This window comes from Phocoena sinus, chromosome 21 (assembly GCF_008692025.1).
Source record: "Phocoena sinus isolate mPhoSin1 chromosome 21, mPhoSin1.pri, whole genome shotgun sequence".
NCBI lineage: Eukaryota > Metazoa > Chordata > Mammalia > Artiodactyla > Phocoenidae > Phocoena > Phocoena sinus.
This window is the reverse complement of record NC_045783.1, coordinates 15,082,518-15,108,088: the sequence shown is the minus strand read 5'-3', so window position 1 is coordinate 15,108,088 and position 25,571 is coordinate 15,082,518. Positions and strand designations below refer to the sequence as shown.

Here is a 25,571-nt window from a genome sequence, read left to right as displayed (position 1 = left end):
GTCAGAGCTTTCAGTGCAGGGCTGCTATTGAAGTGTGGTATTTAATTCAATGGGATGGAATTTTCCGGTACAATTAAATCCAAAGCTATGGCTAATGTGACTATAAAAAGGGCGTTTGATTATCCAAGTACTGTGACCCAGAGATTATGTTTGTTCATTTAAAATGTTCAAGATATTGAGAAGTAAATTGATAAGTGATTTGTTAACTGAAGAGGGGAGGGGAATAGTAGGAAGAGGATTAGCAAAAGGCAAGAAGAAAACAGAAGAAAATTAGACTTTTAATCTCATTCTATAATTTTGTTTTTTTATATATATTTAAAAGCCTTAAAATGTGCTTATTCATGGCCTCACCAGAAACAAATACATAAAGAGAAAGAAATCGAATTGACTTTTAATTGTTGGACACCAAATTATCAATTCAGAAAAATTTCTAGGAGAAATATAAAATGAGGTACTAATGTAAGCACACATGTCCTCTGCGTCTTGTGAAGCTACAACGTAGCCCAGGGAAGCTGAGCACACATTAACCAGGGCCAAGATATAGCCAATCAAGACCATTAAGCAGCATGAAGTCAGTCTAGAAAACTACAGGTCTGGATGGGGACTGCTTATACTTCTTCCTAAGATAGATATTATTTGACTAATGCTATGAAATTTGAATTTATATGTTCTTTCCATTATCTTCATATTATCAATGTATTTATATCCATGCCCTACATACTGTCAACCTATTATAGTCTATAGTACTTCTTGCAAAGTCAGCCATGTTATTAGTAGCTTATTTATTTAATAATGATGATTGCTAATAATTTATTTCGTGATGCTCACAACAAAAACTTAAATTTTCATTTTTCATATGGAAAAATAGGAAGCTTAGTTTTTTCAATTAAGTTCCCCTAGGCCATTTACACAACTAGGAAGTGTCAAAGTCAGAAATTGAATACATACATGTCAGCTTCATTCAGGGTGCGTGATCAAAATACAATTGCTCTTTATTTTCTCCCCCTTTGGGGTTGGCTTCTCATCCACAATGCTTGTCCAGCCCTACCTGTCAAAGAAAAGTGTTCCCTTAAATCAATACTCACTATAGTACTTGTTCTTAAATAATTTGGCCAATTTCCATTGCCTACCTAGTGAACTGCATCTTTTTTTTTCTTGGCTGCTTTGGGTCTTCGTTGCTGCGCGCAGGCCTTCTCTAGTTGTGTTCAGCGGGGGCTCCTGTTCATTGCATTGTGCAGGCTTCTCATTGTGGTGTCTTCTCTTGTTGCGGAGCATGGGCTCTAGGCATGCAGGCTTCAGTACCTAGAAGGGCAAGGCCTAATTCTATCAAGCAATTTTCTATCTGGATGCATTGGAGCCAATGGGCAGGTGAAATATTGGGGACTAGATTTTCTCTCATATCACATTATATAAACAACTTTTAACTCCACCAAAGTGGAAGGAAAGGCCATCTTCTCTTGTAGTTTCTCTCCTGTCTTGGGACTGTAACTTGCACAAATATAAATTTCCTGGAGGGACGATAATGACAATGATAGGCAAGAACATTGAATAGAAAACTTCCTATGTAATTGTTGAACATTTAATTTTTATTTAAAATCCCTATTAGTATGTAAAACTCAACTAAAATCTTTTTAAAAATTATATAGAGAACAGCATACATGTCTCAAGCCAGGCAATATCTTTATTAACAAATTTAATTTCCAGCAATCAAATAAGCCATCCTCCTCAAAACATCATTTTAAAAATCCAGTTGTGGGCTTCCCTGGTGGCGCAGTGGTTGAGAGTCCGCCTGCCGATGCAGGGGACGCGGGTTCGTGCCCCGGTCCGGGAGGATCCCACATGCCGCGGAGTGGCTGGCCCGTGACCCATGGCTGCTGAGCCTGCGCGTCTGGAGCCTGTGCTCCGCAACGGGGGAGGCCACAGCAGTGAGAGGCCCGCATAGCGCAAAAAAAAAAAAAAAAAAATCCAGTTGTCTTGCTTCAGCCATTTCATTAGCTGACGCCCACAAATGAACTGACACCCTTAGAATTTTTATAAATTTTATTTGCAATATATATTTTAGCTGAACGATTTTTCCTCATGACCTAAAATAACCTAAGGGCTCAACTGTCGTTCTTCATATAATACTGACTTCCCTTCTGTCAAAGATAGAAGTCCTTTCACCCTGTGATATGCTGGCTTCCACCCCTTGCTACCAAAACTCCCAGGTTCCTAAAACATCAATGGGTCTTCTACCTGAAGCTGCCCTTTGCGGTAATGCACTCTTTTGAGTCATCTGTCTTTACGTTCCTTCCTTTGCTTGTCTCCCACTCTAGTGTCAGTTAAATATCACCTGGCATTCATATGACATTACTGTGATTGCAATATTTTGGATGCCATCTAAAGAGTTTCCATATTTTGCAACTCCCCTGTAGATTAGCTTCCATTGCTGGGAAACACTGTGGCCTCCTACTTCTACTTTCTTCACTAATAGCTGACACTCATCACAATCGAGGGAGTCAGATCTACCGGAAGAAAGTCATTCCATCTAGGGTGGAATAGAATAACAATGTTGCTAAGTATACCTACCACTTATTGAGTACTTACTGTATGCAAAGCGACATGCTGATTTCATTTCTTCCTCACAGTGATCTTATGAGAATGTATTCTTTTCCTTAGAAATTTCCAAATTGAGGAATTAAACACAGAGTAATGAAGTCATTTGCCCAACATTACACACCAGCAAACAATAGAGTGGAGATTTTAACCCAGGCAGCCGCACTCCAGAGCCTGCTTGCCCAGCAATATTATGAAGTGCCCATAGTAGTTTGGGTGGACAGTACCGAGAAGGCATAGTGGTGGGCAGCAAAGCAAATGAAGATGGATGGGTTTCTGGATGTACAGTGTTAAGTGTGGCCCAGGCTCTACAGTTGTTTGAAAAGAATAAAAATCAGCGTGAAGGGGATATCAAGGATGAACGCTTTCAAGACTGCAAATTCATTTTACTCAATCTCAGTGTGTAAGAATACAGATGGCTGCATAATTTAAGCCGGTCTATGTAAATGATTAGCAAAAATAACTCAAGCCCTTGGCCTTTGGAAAAATTGTCAATGTGGTTTCAGATGCTTGGAACCTGTGCTCCCTGGACTAAGCCAGGCAGGGTCCCTTAAGTCAATTAGTGTCATTCTGTGAATCACCACCCAAACGTGTAGGCTACATACTGTATTTCTATTTATTAAGCAACCATGAAAGACAAAGCTTCAGGGAATCGCCAAAGCACCAATAAACAATAAAAGAAAGCCCCACTGTTGTTTTGTTTACATTTCAGTTTTCCCACATGCCCCTCTTCTCAAACTGCAAAATTGCTGTTCATCCCCATGTTGACTTGAATGAAATGTGGTAATCTGTAGGGATCGTTTTCTTTTAGAAACAAATAGCAATGAAGCTTGCTATTTAAATCTTCCTTCCATTGATGCACTTGAGTATTTAAATTGCACAGTTAAAAGTAATGAGCACTTGGTACCATTTTCTGTCTGCATCAAACTGTTCTCTCCCATTATCTAAGAGAAGTTATTTCATTCTAAGCTTCTCAGATGTAATAGAAGAGATTTTTACCTGTTTTTTCTTTTTTATTCTCATAATTCCTTGGTTCTCCCAAGTCTTAGCCCAACCACTTTTAGTTCTTGCATGCTTTCTTTAAATGATAAAGAGCTCCTTGAAGCTGTCTCAGCAATAATGCCTTCTGCTTGCTTTTAAAAGAGCTGTCAAAATTAGTAAGTCCCCAACACAAGTGTTTTCCCTATCATTCTTCTTCCAAATCAGTGATATTAGCTTCTTCTGCTGTGAAATTCTTTATAAAATAGTAAAAAAAAAAAAAAAAAAAATTAGCATATTTTATTTGTAGCTCAATATGTGACTTGCTATTCTGCCACAGCAATGATTTCCAGTCAGAAGTGTCACAGTGAAAGAAATAATGATTTAAAAATAAACTTGCTGGGCTTCCCTGGTGGCGCAGTGGTTGAGAGTCCGCCTGCCGGTTCAGGGGACACGGGTTCGTGCCCTGGTCCTGGAAGATCCCACATGCCGCAGAGCTGCTGCGCCCGTGAGCCATGGCCAATGAGCCTGCGCGTCCGGAGCCTGTGCTCCACAGCGGGAGAGGCCGCGGTGGTGAGAGGCCCACGTACCGCAAAAACAAAAACAAACAAACAAAAAAAAACCCCTAAAAATAAACTTGCTGATGTTCAGTGACCAAGGCTTTGAAGTGTGGCTTCACCCAACCACTAATTCTCAACATGAAGAAGGATTGACCCTTGGAGATCTCAGTTTGGATACATTGTGTTTTTCAATTAGATTGTGCTGTGTCATCCCTCCTTGGGCTGGATACACTGAAACGTGAGGCAGAGGAATGGCCCATCCCCATTGGTGCCCCGGGCCAATGGCTCCGTTTGTACTGAACCGTGTCCATCTGGCTGATGCTCTGCTGACCATCCGGCTCCCAAACACGCTGGGCCCCCAGCTGGTCTTGCTCACTGTTTCAAGGAGTAGCGGGGAAGCAGCACAGCTCACAAGCTTCCTCTGTGAAGAACAAGCTCTGCACGTAACATACGCGAGACCTGCTCACACCCAAGGGAGTCCAGCCACCAATGCACCACACACCTCTTACCTGATGCTAACGACTTTATATTGCACTACGGTATGCTTTTTTTAATGAGAAATTTTTTTCTAAAAAAGGAAAACCAAGTATAAATCCAACAGTAACTCACTCGTTTTTTGGATATGCTAGTATATAGACATTGAAATGACATAAAAAAAGAGATTCGTGAGTTTTTGCTTTTTATTTTTTAGCATCTTTATTGGAGTATAATTGCTTTACAATGGTGTGTTAGTTTCTGCTGTACAACAAAGTGAATCAGCTATACATGTACATATATCCCTATATCTCCTCCCTCTTGCGTCTCCCTCCCACCCTCCCTATCCCAGCCCTCTAGGTGGTCACAAAGCACCTAGCTGATCTCCCTGTGCTATGCGGCTGCTTCCCACTAGCTATCTGTTTTACATTTGGTAGTGTATGTATGTCCATGCCACTCTCTCACTTCGTCCCAGCTTACCCCTCCCTCTCCCCATGTCCTCAAGTCCATTCTCTATGCCTGCGTCTTTATTCCTGTCCTGCCCCTAGGTTTTTCGGAACATATTTTTTTTTTTAGATTCCATATATATGTGTTAGCATATGGTATTTGTTTTTCTCTTTCTGACTTACTTCACTCTGTATGACAGACTCTAGGTCCATCACCTCACTACAAATAACTCAATTTGTTTCTTTTTATGGCTGAGTAATATTCCATTGTATATATGTGCCACATCTTCCTTATCCATTCATCTGTCGATGGACACTTAGGTTGATTCCATGTCCTGGCTGTTGTAAACAGAGCTTCAGTGAACATTGTGGTACATGACTCTTTTTGAATGATGGTTTTCTCAGGGTATATGCCCAGTAGTGGGATTGCTGGGTCGTATAGTAGTTCTATTTTTAGTTTTTTAAGGAACTTCCATACTGTTCTCCATAGTGGCTGTATCCATTTACATTCCCACCAACAGTGCAAGATGGTTCCCTTTTCTCCACACCCTCTAACACATTTATTGTTTGTAGATTTTTTGATGATGGCCATTCTGACTGGTGTGAGGTGATACCTCATTGTAGTTTTGATTTGCATTTCTCTAATGATTAGTGATGTTGAGCATCCTTTCATGTGTTTGTTGGCAATCTGTATATCTTCTTTGGAGGAATGTCTATTTAGGTCTTCTGCCCATTTTTGGATTGGGTTGTTTGTTTTTTTGATATTGAGCTGCATGAGCTGCTTGTATATTTTGGAGATTAATCCTTTGTCAGTTGCTTCATTTGCAAATATTTTCTCCCATTCTGAGGGCTGTCTTTTCGTCTTGTTTATGTTCTCTTTTGCTGTGCAAAACTTTTAAGTTTCATTAGGTCCCATTTGTTTATTTTTGTTTCTATTTCCATTACTCTAGGAGGTGGGTCAAAAAGGATCTTGCTCTGATTTATGTCATAGAATGTTCTGCCTATGTTTTCCCCTAAGAGTTTTATAGTCTTGTCACATAATATTTTGATCAACCTGGAACTGATTTTTAGCTAACTTCCAAAACCAGTCCACTGATCAACAATTTCATTTCTGTCATACTTTAATATTTCTATATACATATGGTTTCTTCTGGATTCTTTGTTCATTGCATTCATCTATCTGCATTCATCTATTCTGCATCAATATCCACCATATTAATAATAATAGCCTTTTAATAAGAATTATATTTGGTAGGGCAGGTATTCCTGACCCAACCTTCTGCTGTAGGTGTGATTGATCATTATGGCCCTTTGCTCCTCACATATATGTTTGGTTAAATCATATTGGTTCCATGAAAAACTGTTTTGAAAATTTTACTGGCAATACCAAGAACCTCTGGATCAATTTGGGGGTAAACTGACATATTTATGATATTGAGCTCTCCCTATCAATGTACATGGTCTGAGTTTCCATTTATTTAGGTCTTCTTTGATGTCTTTTAGCTAATGTCATACTATTCTTTATAAGAGACTGGTACATTGCTTTTAGTTTTATTCCTATGATACATTTTTCCTGCCCTTGTATGTAGTATCTTTTATTTAGCAATTCTAAACATTATTTGCTAGTATATAAAAATAAAATTGACTTTAGTACCTTGACTCTTCTACTTAGCCACGCTATTCAATCACCTTATTAATCTCAGTGGTTTGCAGATTACTTTGGGTTTTCTCTTTCCTTTAAGATAAGGATGGTGTAGTAGTGCACACTAGAAAAGGCTGGGAGAAATGAACATTCACTTTAGATCTGAGATGTATGTGATAAGCTGTATAATACTGATATAGAGAAAAATGTGAACAATGCATAAGCCACATAGGCACCCTCAAACTAGGAAGTTTCTGAAGAGCTTGTGTAGAAGATGTCTGGGTGAATTTGTTTTTAGTTGTCTATTCATTGTTCAAGTTTGAATCAAACTATTCAAGAGCTTCCTCCATAGGTTTGTTACTCTCTGCCATCTTCTTTTTCAAAAATTAATTGTTGACTAATTCAGTAAAAACGTATTTTTTACCTTTTAAAGAGTATATTAGGACTTCCCTGGTGGCGCAGTGGTTGAGGGTCCGCCTGCCGATGCAGGGGACGGGTTCATGCCCTAGTCTGGGAAGATCCCATATGCCGTGGAGTGGCTGCGTCTGTGAGCCATGGCCGCTGAGTCTGTGCGTCTGGAGCCTGTACTCCACAATGGGAGAGGCCACAACAGTGAGAGGCCCGTGTACCGTAAAAAAAAAAAAAAAAAAAAAAAGAGTATATTAAATGCAGTAGTACATGGAACAAATGTTATCAAGCAGACAAAATGATAGCACTTTAGATGAATACAAAGTGTTTTGAAAACATCCCTATGTCAAGTTCAATTTCTTGCAACAATTACTCATTGAAGACCTTCTACAGGCAAAACCTTGACCCATTAAGGAAAGTATTTGTTTGGTTATCCCGTGCTAGGAAAAACTAAGAAGATAGTAAATTTAACTAATATAAGCCATCAATCTTAGAAACAGAAATAACCCTCACCCCCATCTTTACTCTGTAATAGGTTTATCACCCTGATTTATTGGGTAATTGCCTAATCCCTCTTGCATATGTAGACAAGAATTCATCAACGTGAGGTACTTAAATGTATTCATCGTTGAAAGAAAACTTCAACTAGCTAGCCATTACGTCCTAATTGATTAGCTATGATCATCACTCAACACTTTCTAGGGAAAAGTCATACAAAGGAAACGCTTATGAGAATTCTTTTTCTGACTCAATGAAAATTCTAATATTTTTCAATTCATGTCTAAAACATGGAAATACTACGGTAATATTTAGCCTACCTCAACCCAAGTAGTTCTAGGGATATAATTCCTGGCTCTACCTCTTATGAGAAGCAAATCCTTGTAAGCATAAGAAATTCCTGAACATGTCGTAGATTTTCAGTAATTGTTATCTTCACCCTTGCCTTCTCCTTTCCTCCCTGTGGTGGGTTTGGGAGGGGTGGGGAGGTTATATCTTTTAGAGGAGATAACACTTTGAAGACTCAATTAGATTTAGGTATCTAAAAGACTTAAAATATTAAATGTTCTTCCACTTAGTTCTTTATTTGAGCTACTCAAGTTTTCTAGACTTGTTACATCTGCTAGTAATACAGAAATATATTTATTTATAATCAATGCAAACAATACTGAAGTATATTTGGTAAAAATGCAAACCCTCCACTGTTGCCACCAATCTTTTTTCCCTCCCCAGAAGGAATGAAAACAGTGTACTTTGTAACTTTAGAATGTTTTTCTATGCATTTACATAGATACATTCATAAATGGATAAAAAGTTAGAACATTTAGGACAGTTTTGTAGTTTTAATACAAATGGAATCATATAAATATTTCTGCAAAATTATTTTCTCATAATAACATGTCTTAAAGATGTTTCCATGTTTATATTTTCAGGTCTTTACCATTGAACTGCCACAGAGTAGCTTTTTATATAGTTTGGGATATTATCTAGCCATTCACTTACTGGTGAAAATTTATAATATTTACATCTATCTGTGTATATATTTTATTTTTTAAAAATTTTATTGGAGTATAGTTGATTTACAATGTTGTGTTAGTTTCAGGTGTACAGCAAAGTGATTCAGTTATATATATACATATATCCACTCTTCTTTTTAGATTCTTTTCCCATATAGGCCATTACAGAGTATTGAGCAGAGTTCCCTGTGCTATACAGTAGGTCCTTATTAGTTATCTATTTTATATATAGTAGTGTGTATGTATGTATTTTACATCATCCTGGTGTGAATATCCTTATACATGCCTCCTTTTACAGGAGTGAACAGTATGTACTAAAGATACTTGGACATTACATTTTCCCAAAGGGGGGAAAAAAACCCTACCAAGTCCACAGACTCAGGGGCCTAGAAATTATGTACCTCTTCCCTCAACATACAGAACATATTCAGAAGATTCCTTTAAATTCAGTTATGTGTTTTTCAGTATGTCCCCCTAGTAAATTCTCATGGCATGTACTCTGTCTCTTCCCATTTCAGTTACCTCTGTCAGATCCTGTAAGATTTGTTCTCTAGATTAGCTATGATTTCTAGTATCCCAGCATTGCCTAATGTGTCATACAATCAATGATGTAGCTGGCAGGAAAAAATTGCTTAAATTTGGCCGAATGCAAGTTAGCTGAAACCCAGCTATTCAACTCCAGCAGTTTGTTCAAAAATTAATATGTATGAGAACTGTTAAAAATGAATATATATAGGAACTGGTTTTTCAAGTATTCTTTTGTTAAATATTGTGCAACCACCTATTATCCTTTTAAATATTTGTACAGACCATGTTCTAAAATGCAGTGTGTATTATATAATATGTACATATTTATATTTTATTTGTTAGTAGAAATGATATAGCATTAATCCTTAACTTACCATAATTTATCTAGGCTATTTTGTTTCATGTTGTGGAAAGTTTAAATTTTTGCTATATGTTAGAGTTTTCTAAGTAAAATCTTTCTCTAATTTTGCAATACCAATTTTCAGGAATTATCTGCTTATTTCCCTATTTTTTACCTGTATTTCTGATCCAGTCTTAGATAACTATGTCCACTCTTTCAGTTTTCATAGAGAAACATCAAACAAAAGTGGCTTAGTTTAAAAAAAATTCCTGCTTAATTTTTTCCCTTGCACAAAAAGTGAAACATAGTCAGATAAGCAGAATAGGCATAACTGTCTTTAAATTGTTATTTTTAAAGTAGAAAAATCCCATCCTTCAAGTTTCAGTTTTTTTTAATTAATTATTTTTTTGAATTTTATTTATTTTTTTATATAGCAGGTTCTTATTAGTTATCCATTTAATCCATATTAGTGTATATATGTCAATCCCAATCTCCCAATTCATCACACCACACACTCCCACTTTCTGCCCTTGGTGTGCATACGTTTGTCCCCTACATCCATGTCTCTATTTCTGCCTTGCAAGCCAGTTCAACTGTATCATTTTTCTAGATTCCACATATATGCATTAATATACAATGTTTTTCTCTAACTTACTTCACTCTGTATGACAGTCTCTAGGTCCATCCATGTCTCTACAAATGACCCAATTTCGTTCCTTTTTATGGCTGAGTAATATTCTACTATATATATGTACCACATCTTCTTTTTTTTTTAATTAATTAACTTATTTATTTATTTATGGCTGCGTTGGATCTTCATTGCTGTACACAGGCTTTCTCTAGTTGTGGCGAGCAGGGCTACTCTTTGTTGCGGTGCACGGGCTCCTCATTGTGCTGGCTTCTCTTGTTGCGGAGCACGGGTTCTAGGCATGCAGGCTTCAGTAGTTGTGATGCACGGGGTTAGTTGCTCCGCGGCATGTGGGATCTTCCTGGACCAGGGCTTGAACCCGTGTCCCCTGCATTGGCAGGCGGATTCTTAACCACTGTGCCATCAGAGAAGTTCCTTCAATTCTTTTTTAATTAATGACTCATTATTAGCTTTTTTCTATTTTTCCATATTTTGACAGAAATGTATGCTTTATTTTAGAAATAGAAAAATGTAGTTTTTTTATTTTGAAAATACAATTTTTTAATATTTTAAAATAGAAAAATACAAAAAGGAGCACAAAAAACCCTAGAATTTTACCTATCCAAAATATCTATTAACATTTCATTATCTGTACAGATTCTTTTCTAAAATACAAAGTATGTTTATTATATATTATATAAATATTTGTGTCTTACTTTTCAGTAGAAATGGGATCATACCATTATTTTGTAACCTACAGTTATTTAGGCAATTTACCAAATGTTAGATATTTATTTTATTCTAACATCTTCTTATCTTAAACAGAGTGTGCAGGAATAATTTTAATATGAATTAGAAATGTAAAAGCAAAAAGATAGAGAATAAGGAGAATTGGTTAAACATGAAAAAAACATGACTGAAATGATGTTAAATATTAAAAAGCAAAAAAGCAGAAAAAGGCCTATAAACTGGAAAAGAATATGTAATGATGTATGAAGGTCTGCAAAGTGCCCCATGGTGTACCAAAAATAACTAAGACTAAAAAAAAGCAGTGTCCAGGAATTTTCATTTAAACCCCATCATCATTTCAGCCAAAATGACCTGCTGACCAACTTGCTTTTAACTAAATTGCTTTCAATGAAATTATGTTCTATAAAATTGCATTTGTCCACATTGCTTTTTCTAAGTTTTTTTTTAATGGTCAAATTATATCTTGCTACTAGGACAGAATTAGGAATCTGGAAGCCATTTTTGACCCATGCTTAGTTCTTTCCTCTACCTCTGCACCTCCATCCCCCCATCATCTTTATCCTCAAATTTCATCATGGATCAGTTTCCATCCCAGAACCATGAGATTCTTCCTGTGAATGTAAACGTTGTTTGGAAGATGACTTTCTTCGTACCATACCTTCAGAAATACTCTGGAGTTATGGCTTTTTAACCATAGAATATCTAACTCTAACTCTCCTAGTTTTAGGATGTTCCCTTCAGTCCTTTTTCAAACTAAATTTCATGTATCATGTTTTTACCTCTCCTTGTAAGATGAAGACTAAGCATTGTAAGTGAACTCTTGAATTGGTGCTATATACCCAATGAACAATTCAACTATATCAACTAGGCTACTCTATTGCTCATTGCAAAATGTTTATGATAGCACACTCTTTCCATATATACCGAGAACACTCTATTTCCCTCATCTTATGGCTTCATCCTCAAATTCCCAAAGCTATCTATGTTAGTCCCATAATAGCAATGCAATAGAAAAAAACCCCAAATTATCAATATGCCTGTATTTGCAGCCCTTCTCACCAGAATTCCAAAGATTCTTGTTTAAAAGGCAATCTACTGACCTCTTCCCTGTAGCCCCAAGTCCAAACAGCAAGCTGTCTGTGAGACTGTGCTTTCCCAGTAGCTGTACCTAGAGTAAAGGAAGGGTAGAGGGTTTGGTAAGAGTGAGATGTGGTGGACAAGGTGCATGAGAGTGTGTTGAATGAGGGTTAAGAGGTAGGGAGGAGCTAGTGAAATAGAGGAGCGGAGTGACATGAAGGAACAGGAAAGTTTTACTTTTGCTTTGTGTGTGTGTGGTTTTCATAAATGTATAATATCGAAAGAGGAAATTATGTTTGAAAGCATTTATGGTAAACTTCCTGTGTCACAGGTAGAATAAAATGCCTGGCTGGACTTGTTAAGAAGGTGAAAAGCAAAAATGATGCCTCAAGGTTTCTGGAGTGAGATTTGTGTTTCTTTTTTTTTTTCTTTTTTTTTTGCGGTACGCGGGCCTTTCACTGTTGTGGCCCCTCCCACTGCGGAGCACAGGCTCCGGACGCGCAGGCTCAGCGGCCATGGCTCACGGGCCCAGCCGCTCTGCGGCATGTGGGATCTTCCCGGACCGGGGCACAAACCCGTGTCCCCTGCATCGGCAGGCAGACTCTCAACCACTGCGCCACCAGGGAAGCCCTGTGTTTCCTTTTAACATGATTTTTGCAGAGCCTGAATCATGTGGAGACATAGCTTATAAATATGATCACCTGGTCAAGAACTGAGTAAGTTGTCCTGACCACTTCACACAAGTAAAATTAGAATAAAAACCATCCTCCGCTTGATGACAGGCTCCCAGGGAACACTCTAATACCAAGGGGCAAGTCTGGCTCCCTTGCCATCATTTTTACTTCATCCATCTAACAGAAATTGCACAAAAATCACCAACTACATTCCATCTCAAATTTCTCTCAAGTCTGTAATGAACCCGTATCCTATTTTGCATGAATCCCTTTCAGCCTAACCACATCACACTCAGCATCTCACCTGAGAATGTAAAACAAATCTGTCATCTGAGCAATACTGAAATCTTGCTGTAACACAACTAGCTGCAGTGTTTAGGAAATTGCATTGTTTTGGAGAGAAAACCTGAGAAATCATGATCCATCTAGAAATCCCTCTATAACTTACGGCATCCTTTTATCACTACCATGCCAAGAGGACCAGAACTCACACTGGCAGTAACAGGAAGGGAATAACACTGGAAATATATCGGATGTTGGGTTCAAGTGCTATGACAATGGCAGCAAGATTTTGCACATAATTTCGAAAGAAACCCTACCATAGTACAACATAAGGCTATCCTCAAGAATTCATCTGGACCTACTTTGTAACCTCCCTGTGTCTCTCACTTTCCTTGCCACTTTTGTCTGTTATTATTCCTCAGAAGCATATCTTTATGTTTTCCCTTATTTGAGTTGCAATACCCTGTCTTATGAAGGTTGTCCTGGTCCTTAGGTTCATGCTTCTCCTAAATCTACCTATTCACTCTTTACTGTTACATTCCTAGCACCTAGGACAATGTTGGTACATAGTACATGTGCCCATTTGATGGTGCCTATATCCTATGTGTTCCTTACTCCTGTTTCAGTTCCAAAAGCTAAAACTGTGCCCCCTAAAGTAGCATAAAGGATCTGTACTAACTTTAATCATCAAAGGAAAAATACTCATAAAAGTTCATAATAGTTAAGTTAAAGATAGGAGAAAGTGCAGAAAAATCCTCTGTGAAGAAAAATAAGGACCAAATGATGTTTTGCAATTGTTTACAATGCTCTCTAGGAGCTGAAGTTTGTGAAAAAACCATAACTAGTGGTTTCTAAGAAGGTGGTTACCTTTGTCAGGGTGGTCAGGAAAGGTCCCTGTGAGGATATTTTAGTAAGAGAACCAAATAACAAGAAGCAGAGAACCATGTACAAACTTGAGAGAAGATCATTCCAGGCACGAAAAAGAGCAAGTTCAAAGGCCCTGAAGCAGGGGTGAGCTCAGCATGTTCTAGTGACAGGACCAGCAAATGAAGTGATGGTAGGAGGTACTACCCAAATTAAAGAACATTAAAAAAACAATTAATATTTAAGGATATGTTATTTTTTCACATCAATAACCTGGAGATTGTGAGATATCCTGTCCAGAGATTTGAAATAAAGAAATTAGTTCCTTCACCCACAGTAATATACAAGGAAACATTTACTAGGCATATGTTATGTAAGTTTCCTTAATTTACAATTTTATTGAAGAATAGCATACTTATACAGAAGTGCCCAAAGCCTAAGAGCAATCAGTACACATATTCATTTGACAGTTGTAATTATGTACCTGGCCATGTTCTAATCACTGGGTACAGGGGTGAAATGAAAGAGGTCACACATCTTTCATGCAGCACTTATCTGAAAGGCAGGAGGTAGAAAATAGATGCATAAACAAATAAATAAAATCATTTCTCATGTTGGTCACTGCTATGATGTGAGTATAGCCGGGTAACTATATAATAACAACTCACTATATTTGGCCTTACTGATATTAGAATAGAAAAAGAAAACTTCTACAACCTTGGTTTTCATTTTTAGTATATATAAGTATCACCTGGGGAACGTGTTAGGAATTCTACCCAAGGCTCCACCACAGAAATTAATTCAATAAGTTTGTTGGGGCCTGAATATCTGCATTTTAATTAACATCTATGGAACCTTAAGCAGCTGAATGCATAGGGAAAAACTTCTTAAAAGAATGATCTAGGGGCTTCCCTGGTGGCACAGTGGTTGAGAGTCTGCCTGCCAATGCAGGGGACACGGGTTCGTGCCCCGGTCCAGGAAGATCCCACACGCCAGGGAGCGGCTGGGCCCGTGAGCCATGGCCGCTGAGCCTGCGCGTCCGGAGTCTGTGCTCCGCAACGGGAGAGGCCACAACAGTGAGAGGCCCACATACTGCAAAAAAAAAAGAAACACAGCCAATGAATGTTTAAGGATATAAAAATGGAAATAATTGTTGTAAATTAGAGTAATGACACGTGTAAATGACAAAATATATGACACTATAACTAATAAAATTTTGATCTCAAATACAAACACACACACAAATATATAAAGTTACCAGCCACAGTCTGCTAAATAAGTGCTTATTATAATTTAAAAAAAGCTTACCCATAATAATAGAAATCACCAACCATATTAAAAAAATACATAGAAACACAAATAAAAGCAATTTTGTTACCATTACATATTGCAGTTAAGACTTCAAAAATAAATTTCGGTAATACACAGTGCTATCTCAACTTATGGCAGTATGTACTGGCTCATTCGTACTTCAGTGCAATCTGGTTAGGTGCAAAAATACTTTTGAGAATCAGACTACATGAATAATATTATAATAAATAATATATTAAAAGGCTCTAGAATTATATTGTTACATGGAAATATAAATATTCTATAAATTTCAGGAGTCAAAATGAGTATATGTTTCAACAAATTATGTGTGTAAAAATATATGCATAAATATTAACAAGAACTGAAATAGAAATTTATAGGATGCAAAGTATTTTTGCTTTTCATGTTCACCGGTGTTTTGTTTTTCTAAAAGTTTCTGAATTATCTTCGGCAATAGATAATTAAAATTCTTCTTATCAATAGAAAAGAAGCCTTATCTCATGTGAGGAAATGTTAATTTGTTTCTTTCTGTTAATGAGCCCAGAATCAGTGTCCTGTGACAGTTATTTATTCATTTCTCTCTGGGTGACACAACCTTCAGAATAACATTTACTTCTTGTCTTCCTGGCATCTCAATCTAAAAACCTAAGAAAATAAGATCACATTTCAGCATTTCCCTCGCTAAAGATTTTTATTAGTCAAGAGAATTGCTGTTCTCAAAACAACAAATGACACTCAATATGGAAAATCGTCCATCATTTTCCAGATTTGGGAGTCCCATCTTGCTAGCTTCACCAGACGCTGTGCCCTTGCCTCTACTGGACTTAGATTCGCATCCACTTACCTGTGATGACTCTTATGTTTCCAAAGGATAGGATAAAGGGTATGCCCTCAACAAATACAACTATTTGTCCCTGGCTGGGCATCTGACCCAAATGCTATCTCTTCACCAATTGTTAGTTCAACCTGCCAGCTGCGGAAATCTTAAGATGGGAAAAAATATTTGCAAATGAAGTAACTGACAAGGGATTAATCTCTAAAATACACAAATATCTCATGTAGCTCAATATCAAAAAAAAAAAACAACCCACAACCCAATCAAACAAATGGGTGGAAGATCAAAATAGGCATTTCTCCAAAGAAGACGTACAGATGGCCAAAAAGCACATGAAAAGATGCTCAACATTGCTAATTCTTAGAGAAATGCAAATCAAAATTGCAGTGAGGTATCACCTCACACCAGTCAGAATGGCCATCATCAAAAAATCTACAAACAATAAACGCTGGAGAGGGTGTGGAGAAAAGGGAACCCTTCTACACTGTTGGTGGGAATGTAAATTGGTACAGCCACTATGGAGAACAGTATGGAGATTCCTTAAAAAACTAAAAATAGAACTACCATATGACCCAGCAATCCCACTCCTAGGCATATACCTAGAGAAAACCATAATTCGAAAAGATGCATGCACCCCTATGTTCACTGTAGCACTATTTACAATAGCCAGGTCATGGAAGCAACCTAGATGTCCATCAATAGAGGAATGGATAAAGAGGATGTGGTACATATATACAATGGAATACTACTCAGCCATAAAAAAGAACAAATTAATATTATTTGCAACATGGATGGACCTAGAGATTGTCATACTGAGTGAAGTCAGACACAGAAAGAGAAATATCATATGATATCGCTTATATGTGGAATCTGAAAAAAGCATACAAATGAACTTATTTACAAAACAGAACTAGAGTCACAGATGCAGAAAATAAACTTATGGTTACCAGGGTATGATGGGGGGGAGGGATAAACTGGGAGATTGGGATCGTCATATACACATTACTATAAATAAAACAGATAACTAATAAGAACCTAGTGTACAGCACAGGGAATTCTACTCAATACTCTGCAATGGTTTATATGGGAAAAGAATCTACAATAAGAGTGGATATATGAAAAAAAAAAAAAGAATTATACTTGTCCTTTTCCTCAAGGCCTAAAAAGAATGGAAGAATCTAGATCCTAGCTTCACAGTACTTGAAACCTAACCTGACTTTTCTAAATTCTCCGTAAGGAAAGGGGCTTCAAAAGCAAAAGGAAAGATAAAATGCATAACCTTAGACATTTTTCATTGCTGCCTAAAGATCTGGTACTCTGTGAGAGCAGGGCTGAAAGAAGGCATTGGTCAATGACCAGACTGTGTAATCTTAGCATTTCAGAATTCTCCCTGAATATAGATGTGAGGGGAGAAAAAGCTCATCAGTGTTTGCCAGTCTGAAAGTTGTTTTCCAAATATTTGCATAATAATGCCTATACTGGTCTCACAGCATCTCTAAGTTTTTTTTCTTTTAAATATCTTACTTTCCCTCTTTGTTTCAAAAAACGTTTAAAAAGATTTATATAGTTGCCTAACACACTCCAAGTTATCTGAGAAACTTTTTAGACTTGAGTAGTGGGAGGAGGTGAAAACAATTTGTGAAGTATCTGATTGGGAAGGGCACCTAGAGAAAAAATTTAAAGTACGCATGTAAATAACATTTATATGAAACATTTTAAAGACTATCATCATTTTTGCCAGACCATTATATTGCTCAGCTACATGATTTTTGCTCGAACATAAGGAAGTGGACAAGCAGAGGGAAGCTTGGAACTTAAAAAGTAAGTTACGACTTTGCCTGATAGTTTCTAAGAGGAAATTATTTATGTCTCTCTTAATACAGGGATAATAAGGGGAAGTGGAAGTCTACAGAAGATAGAGGAAAAGGCTATAAAATTTTTGATACTTGAATAAGGTATTTTAATTCCCAGATAAGGATCCAGTGACAAGTACCATAAAATCAGGATGACCCAATAAAGACTTATGATGAGCTAATTTTACTCAAGAATGAGGAAAAAATCAGCATGAATAATAACTGAAGATTAGAGGAAAATGTATTTAATACACTTAACTTTGTAAAAAGAAATTCTGACCTAAATTATATATTATTCATTTAAATGCACAGTATTTAAATGCACTAGATAGTAATTCTCATAGACACTAAGTATAGCTTTGTTAAGCACGCTTTGTGTTTTAAAAGAGTAGAAAAGGGGCTTTGGTTTAAATCTCCCAGTTAATCATGCTCATAGGAAGTAAGAGGTTAGCTCAGCTATCTCCACACACCAGGTGGATAAATATGGACATTTGAAATATAATGCCCAGAAGATAAAATTTTTAAAAATCCTTCAGTTGTAGCCTACAAAATACATAAAAACTTTTAAAAATATTAGTATATATATCCAAACTGTCTTTAGGTTTTCAGCTAGATCAGTTTTGCTAGCTGGTTACTTTAGAAAATGTAGGAAAGCCCACCTAACAGCTGCTGTTATGATTATGATTCCTCATCTTTGAAGCATACTTTCAGTGAATAATATTCTAAGCTCTATGTTAGGTTTGAGGAGGAAGTTAATTACATTCTTGAACTTTCCTGGATGGATTCAGATGTCACAATCTATTTTTTTCATTGTTTGGGCCAGAGATAGAGTCAGAAATATATTCACTGTGACCAGGGAAAAGATCTAGTCTCTCAAATTAATATTTTTAATAGTATTTATTATTGCTAAGCAGTAATTCTTCTCCCAATTTGCTTCCACATATGGACATGGAGTATTTCCCCATTTTACAGCCATTCCTCTTCTACAATGTTTCTATCAAAAAGTCATGTTTCTAAGGGCTGCATCTGGAGTTCCAGTGTTGAAAGTGTTTTCATCAGAGAACAGATAACCAGCAATAACTTCACTTGCCTTGTGATGCTCCATCTTCTACAGAAGAATCTATCTTCCCTCACAAAGCATATTCTATAAGATCCAGCACTAAACACGTGCTCATATTAAAGAATAGAATCTCCTACGTAGATAATCAGTACTTTTACTCCTATTTCTCATTTTAATTCCTATACTCAGATACTCCTCTTAAGTGCTTTCATACTTACTGTTACCTATTTGGTTTATAAATTGTAACGTCTGCCACGAAAATACCAGACATTTCTCATGCACTTTGGGTTCCATTTAGGATGTTAGGATTCTCTTTGTAGTTGAATTGTGAAAATATTATTTGTAGATTTATATTGAACTTTGAGTTTTGTGGAATCATATAAATCAAAATTATTTACCCCATGGCCTGACCATAGAATTTAGTGGGTATTATTTAATTTTTCAATTTTAGCCCTATATTTGACAAAAGCATGCATTTATTAATAAGTTTCCATCAGTAACAGTGATATGGTATACTTAGAATCTTTCTTCTGGATTTTTATCTAGTCATATTTTCTTCTAGCTGTAAAACCAGACAAAATTCTAATCCAATCCCATTTCTTTTATTTACAAACAGTCAAATTTTGAACATTACTTAAACTCTCTCACTTTGTTTCCTTAATCTGTGTAATATGCGTAATACTACTGTCATAGGCCATTATAAAGATTCCATGACTATATATAAAATAAATAACTAATAAGGACCTACTCAATACTCTGTAATGACCTATATGGGAAAAGAATCTAAAAAAGAGTAGATATATGTATATGTAAACTGATTCGCTTTGCTGTACAGAAGAAACTAACACAACATTGTAAATCAACTACACTCCAATAAAAATTTTTAAAAAATGATAATTAAAAAAGTCTTAAATAAGATACAAGGGTGTAATGTATAGCACAGGGACTATAGTCAATATTTTATAATACCTTTAAATGGAGTATAATCTATAAAAATATTGAATCATTATGTTGTACACCTGAAACTAATATAATATTGTAAATAACTACACTTCAGTAAAAAATACAGTAATGTAAAAAAAGATTCAGTGAGAGGTTATGCTCAGTAAACATTACTTCCCTTAATCTAACATTTTAAAACTTTTTTTATAATTAAATTTTTTAGAGGTAATAGTAGATTCACATGGAGTTGTAAAAACGATACAGAAATTTCTTCTTACCTTTTAGTCAATTTTCCTCAATGGAAACATTTTTCAAAATTGTAGTACAATATCACAGCCAGGATATAACATTGATAGAAGCCACAGATCTTGTGCAGATTTCCCCAGTTTTATCTGTGCTACTGTGTGTGGGTAGCGTGTGTGTGTTTAAAATTTTAAAGTAATTTTAAACTTATGAAAAGCTAAAAGAATAATACTAGGAGCATTTTTAATTTTTCCTAAATCATTTTAAGTTGCCAACCTGATGCCCCATCGCCTACCAAATATATAAGTATGAATATCCAACAAACAAGGCCATTGTTCCACATAACTGCGCGATTACCATCAAAATCAGGAATTTAACATGGGTACATTATTACCATCTAATCTACAAAGCTTATTCAAGTTTCACCATTTTCCAATAATATCCTTTCTAGAAAAGAATCCAATTCTATTCAGTTGGCACATCTGTTAAGTCCTGTTCACATTGGATCTATTCTTCCATCTTTACTTGACTTACATGATTTGACACTTTTAAAAATTGTAGGTCAGTTATTTTATAGTATGTCCCTCAATTTGGGTTTGTCTGATTTTTCTTCATGACTAGATTCAAGTTAAGTATTTTTGGCAGGAGTATCAGAAAAGTAATACCAAATTATTCTCACTGCATTCTATCAACTGATAAGCAAATTCACTGTGTGCCATTGCTGGGGATATTAAACATTAGCACGTGATTAAATGGTTTCTTCCAGGTTTCCCCAGTTGTAAAGATCCTCTCTTTTACCTTTATAATTGATAAGCATTTTGTGCAGAAGTTCTTTGAATTTATAGAAATATCTTGTGCATCATTTAACTCTCACCAAAATGTTTTACATGCATTGATATTTTTGGCTGAGTTACTTATTACTGTGATAACTGCCAGATGATTTTCTTATTCTGTAGTTTTCTCCTCTATTTATTAGTTGGCATTCCACTGCTACAAAAATCTTTCACCTCTGCTCATTTAGTCATTCATTCACTTACTCATGCATTCATATCTGTACGTACTGGTGGATTTCTGTTTTATTCAATTGATTATAATATGTTGCTATTATTACTTATTTTAATGCTCAAATTGTCCCAGATTTGACCAGTGCGGATCTCAGGCTGGTTTGTGTATCTTTTGACATGGTTCTATCATATGGGGAACATTTCTTTATTTTCTGGTACATCAAAATGTTCTTGGCTCATCCGTTTCTTCCCTTCCCCAGTCCAGGAATCGGAAATTTCTCCAAGGAGCTCTGGTTCCTTTTAGTGGAGAATGGCATTTATAAAGCAAGATCTGAGTGAAAGATATGCTCATTGCTACTGGAGTATCTCTGCTCCCAGGCTCTCTCAGGACAGAGCTAGGATATATATGAACTATGTTATATACAATTATATTATCTATCCCCAGATCTTCCTCCCTTCCTCCCTCCTTCCCTCCCTTCCTTCCTATCTTCCTTGCTTTTTTCTTTCTATTTGTCATCTGTTGAAAACTATAAATTCACATTAATATTTCCATATCTAATCTAACATTACAGGGTTCATTCTAGTTTTCTTTTTTTCCATATTTGTGACTCCCTTTTCTAGCAGCAATAAATCGGACTCAATTTTTCTCAACATAAATAACTATTTGATTATTTACCTTCATAGGTACTCAACTCATATCAAAGCCACCATCACCCTCCTCTCCACCCTCCCCATCTCTCCGCCACTGGTGTAACAAACTTCTCAAGCTGCTTGCTTTCTGAATACCCTACACTAGCAACTACCACTTCACTCCTCCTCATGCATGCCATTCTCAACCCACTCAATCTTCAGTCTTTCACATAAGATGCCACTACTCACCTCCACCTTCAGACATCTTCCTCAACTCTCTCATCCTCGAATAACCAGGCCAGGTTACCACCAGTGCACCCAAGCCTCCAGACACTCTGGTACCTCACTCAGATTCTGGAAGCCTCCCTTAGGCACTGCCCGTAACACTGTATGGATGACAGTTTTTTCACATCTTCACCTAGTAGTTTGTTGACCAAATTAGGAAGAAAGGAATGGAGGAAATGAGGAAGTAAAGGAAAAAAAGGTGCACAGAAAGAAGGAAAGGATTTTGTTTTAAATCAGGGATCTATAGACCCCTATCTTACACTATACATAAAAATCAACTAAAATGGATTAAAAACTTAAACGTAAGACCTGAAACCATAAAACTCCTAAGAGAAAACACAGGGGAAAAACCTCCCTGACATTGACCTTGGCAATGATTTTTTGAATACGACACCAAAAGCTTAGGAAACGAAAGCATAAATAAATAAACAAACTAAAAATTTATACATACTAAAAGAAACCATCAACAAAATGAAAAGGCAACCCATGGAATGGGAGAAAATATTTGAAAACCACAAATCTGATAAACCATGTAACTGAAAACCATATATCTGATATCCAAAATATGTAAGAAACTCATACAACTCAGTAGCAAAACAAACTCAAATAAAAAATGGGCAAAAGAGCTGAATAGACATTTTTCCAAAGAAGATATACAAATTACCATTAGATATATGAAAAGGTGCTCAACATCACTAATCATCAGAGAAATGGAAATCAAGATCATAATGAGATCTCACCTCACATCAGTTAAATAACCATTATCAAAAAGACAGAAAAGGGACTTCCCTGGTGGCGCAGTGGTTGAGAGTCTGCCTGCCGATGCAGGGGACACGGGTTCGTGCCCCGGTCCGGGAAGATCCCACATGCCACGGAGCGGCTGGGCCCGTGAGCCATGGCCGCTGAGCCTGTGCGTCCGGAGCCTGTGCTCTGCAATGGGAGAGGAGAGGCCACAACAGTGAGAGGCGCGCGTATGGCAAAAAAAAAAAAAGACAAAAAATATAACAAGTGTTAGGGAGGATGTGGAGAAAGGGGGACCCTTATATACTTTTGATGGGATTGTAAACTGGTATACCAATTATGGAAAACACTATGGAGGTTCCTCAAAAAATTAAAAATAGAACTACCTTATGATCCAGAAATCCCTGTTCTGGGTATATACCCAAAGAAAATTAAAGCAGTACCTCAAAAAGATATCTGTGCTCCCATATTCATTGCAGCATTATTCACAATAGCTGAAATACAAAAACAACCTAAGTGTCCATTGATGAATGATTGAGTAAAGAAATGTTTGTATGTACATGTAATGAAATACTCAGCTTTAAAAAAAGGAGGAGATTCTGCCATTTGCGACAACATGCATGAAAATGGAAGACATTATGCTAAGTGAAATAAGCCAGAATCAGAAAGAAAAATACTGCCTGATCTCATTTATATGCGAATCTTAAAAAAGTTGAATACATAGAAACAGAGTAGAACGGTGTTCACCAGGGGCTGGGAAGTGGAGGAAATGGGGAGATGTTGGTCAAAGGGTATGATGTTTCCGTTATGTAGAATGGATAAGATCTGGAGATCTAATTACAGCATTGTAACTATAGTGAATGGTACTGGATTGTGTACTGGAAATTTTCTCAGAGAGTGGATTTCAGGTGCTCTTACAACAACAACATGTTAACTGTGTGAGGAGGTGGATATGTTAATTAACTTGAATGTAGTAATCATTTCACTATATATATATGTATACATCTCAAAACACCATGCTGTGCATCTTAAATATATACAATTTTTATTTAAAAAAAAAACAAATAAAAATAAAAGTAGAATTACCTTGAGATCCAGCAATTCCACTTCTAGAATTTATCCAAAAGAATTGAAATCAGGATCCAAAAAGTTTTAGTACCCCTATGTTCATTGCAGCACTATTCACAATATTTCCAAGTTGTGGAAACAATTAAAAGTCCATTAACAGATGACTGTGTAAAGAAACTATGGAATATACATCTAATGGAATATTATTTAGCCTTAAAAAAGACAGGCATTCTGAAATGCATGACCATATGAATGAAGCTTAAGGACAAACGAAGTGAAATAAGCCAGTTACAGAAGACAGGTATGGCTTGATTCCATTTGTATGAGGTATCTATGAATAATCTCTAAATAGGTGCTGTACAATATTGTACCTATAGTCAACAATAACATATTTGTACATTTAAAAAATTTTAAGAGGTAGGTCTCATGTTAAATGTTATTTCCATAATAAAATTTTATATTTAAATTAAAAAAATACTTTCCTTTTTCAACCATCTTGGACCCTGTGGAGGCCTGCTGAGAGCAGGACTTCTAAAACAACAAATATGTCTGGAAGGCTGGTCCAAGGCCATTCTTGCTGGCTATAAGCAGTGTCTACGGAACCAGAGGGAGCACACAGCTCTCCTGAAAATTGAAGGTATATATGCTTGAGATGAAACTGAATTCTATCTAGGCAAGAGATGTGCTTATGTGTACAAAGCAAAGAACAACACAGTAACTCCTGGTGGAAAACCTAAAAAAAACAGAGTAATCTGGGGAAAAATAACTTGTGCTCATGGAAACAGTGGCATGGTTCATGCCAAATTCTGAAGCAACCTTCCTACTAAGGCCATTGGACACAGAATTCGTGTGATGCTGTACCCGTCAAAGATTTAAACTTACTGAAAAATAAATAAAAGTGTGGATTTGTTCCCTTGTAAAAAATAAAATAAAAAAATAGAACCATTCTTATCTCAGTGTCTAGCATAGGACTGTACTGATTGAATACAAGGTAATAAATATTTGATGAATAAGAAAAAAATTTAAAAAAACAATCAAGAGATTTATTTATCACCTATCCCAATAGAGATATGAAAGGGAAATTGTTCTCTTTTTAACTGGCAGTGTGGTTGTTTAAGGGAGAACGAGTAGTGAAGGAAAAAGTTAATTTAGGATATTTAAAATAGGCCAAGAGTTGCCCCCTGAAAAGTTTACAGAAATGTCACAATTTGGCTTTAGAGTCCACAACCACCTATAAAAATTAATAAAAAGACATCTTAATTAAAACAGAGTCAGGAAGCCAGAGGGGGAGCTCTCCACCCTACCAGGATTGCAGATCCCGACAGGAAGAAGAAAGACGTCCTCTTCCTGTCTGGCAAGAGCTCAGCCAATGAGAGACTGTCACAACTCAGCCAATGAAAAGTCACTATACTTGGCACTCTCAATTCCTCCAATGGACTCTTTGTTTAGTACAGCCCTCCCAACTTCCTCTTCTCCTCTTTAAAAGAGTTCTCCTCTCCTTGCTGCAGGGAGACTTGTGAGTGGCTCACCGTTGCAATTTTTTGCTGATCCTGAATAAACCCATTTTTTACTGGAGAAATAACTGGCAGTCTGTTTGTTTAAGGTCAACACTCCCCATTTTGTGCTTTTCTGTCTCACATATTGTGGACACCTAGCACCCTCATAGACTCTCCCCACCTTGCCTCCACCTATTAGCCAAGGATTTGAAACTCATTCTCATATTGTAAATAAGCAAAAGCCAATTTTTTTTCTTAGATAATGAATATGCAGAGACGAGGTGCTAAGTATTCTTTATCTACCTCACATCTTTTTCTAAACAGATGGCTTCTCTAGGCACCA

At 36.6% G+C, this 25,571-nt stretch overlaps 1 pseudogene; it reads left to right on the top strand.

The window, feature by feature from the left end:
* The first annotated feature begins 23,984 nt into the window (after window positions 1-23,984).
* On the top strand, window positions 23,985-24,608 carry LOC116746689 (annotated as a pseudogene).
* The last annotated feature ends 963 nt before the right edge of the window (window positions 24,609-25,571 follow it).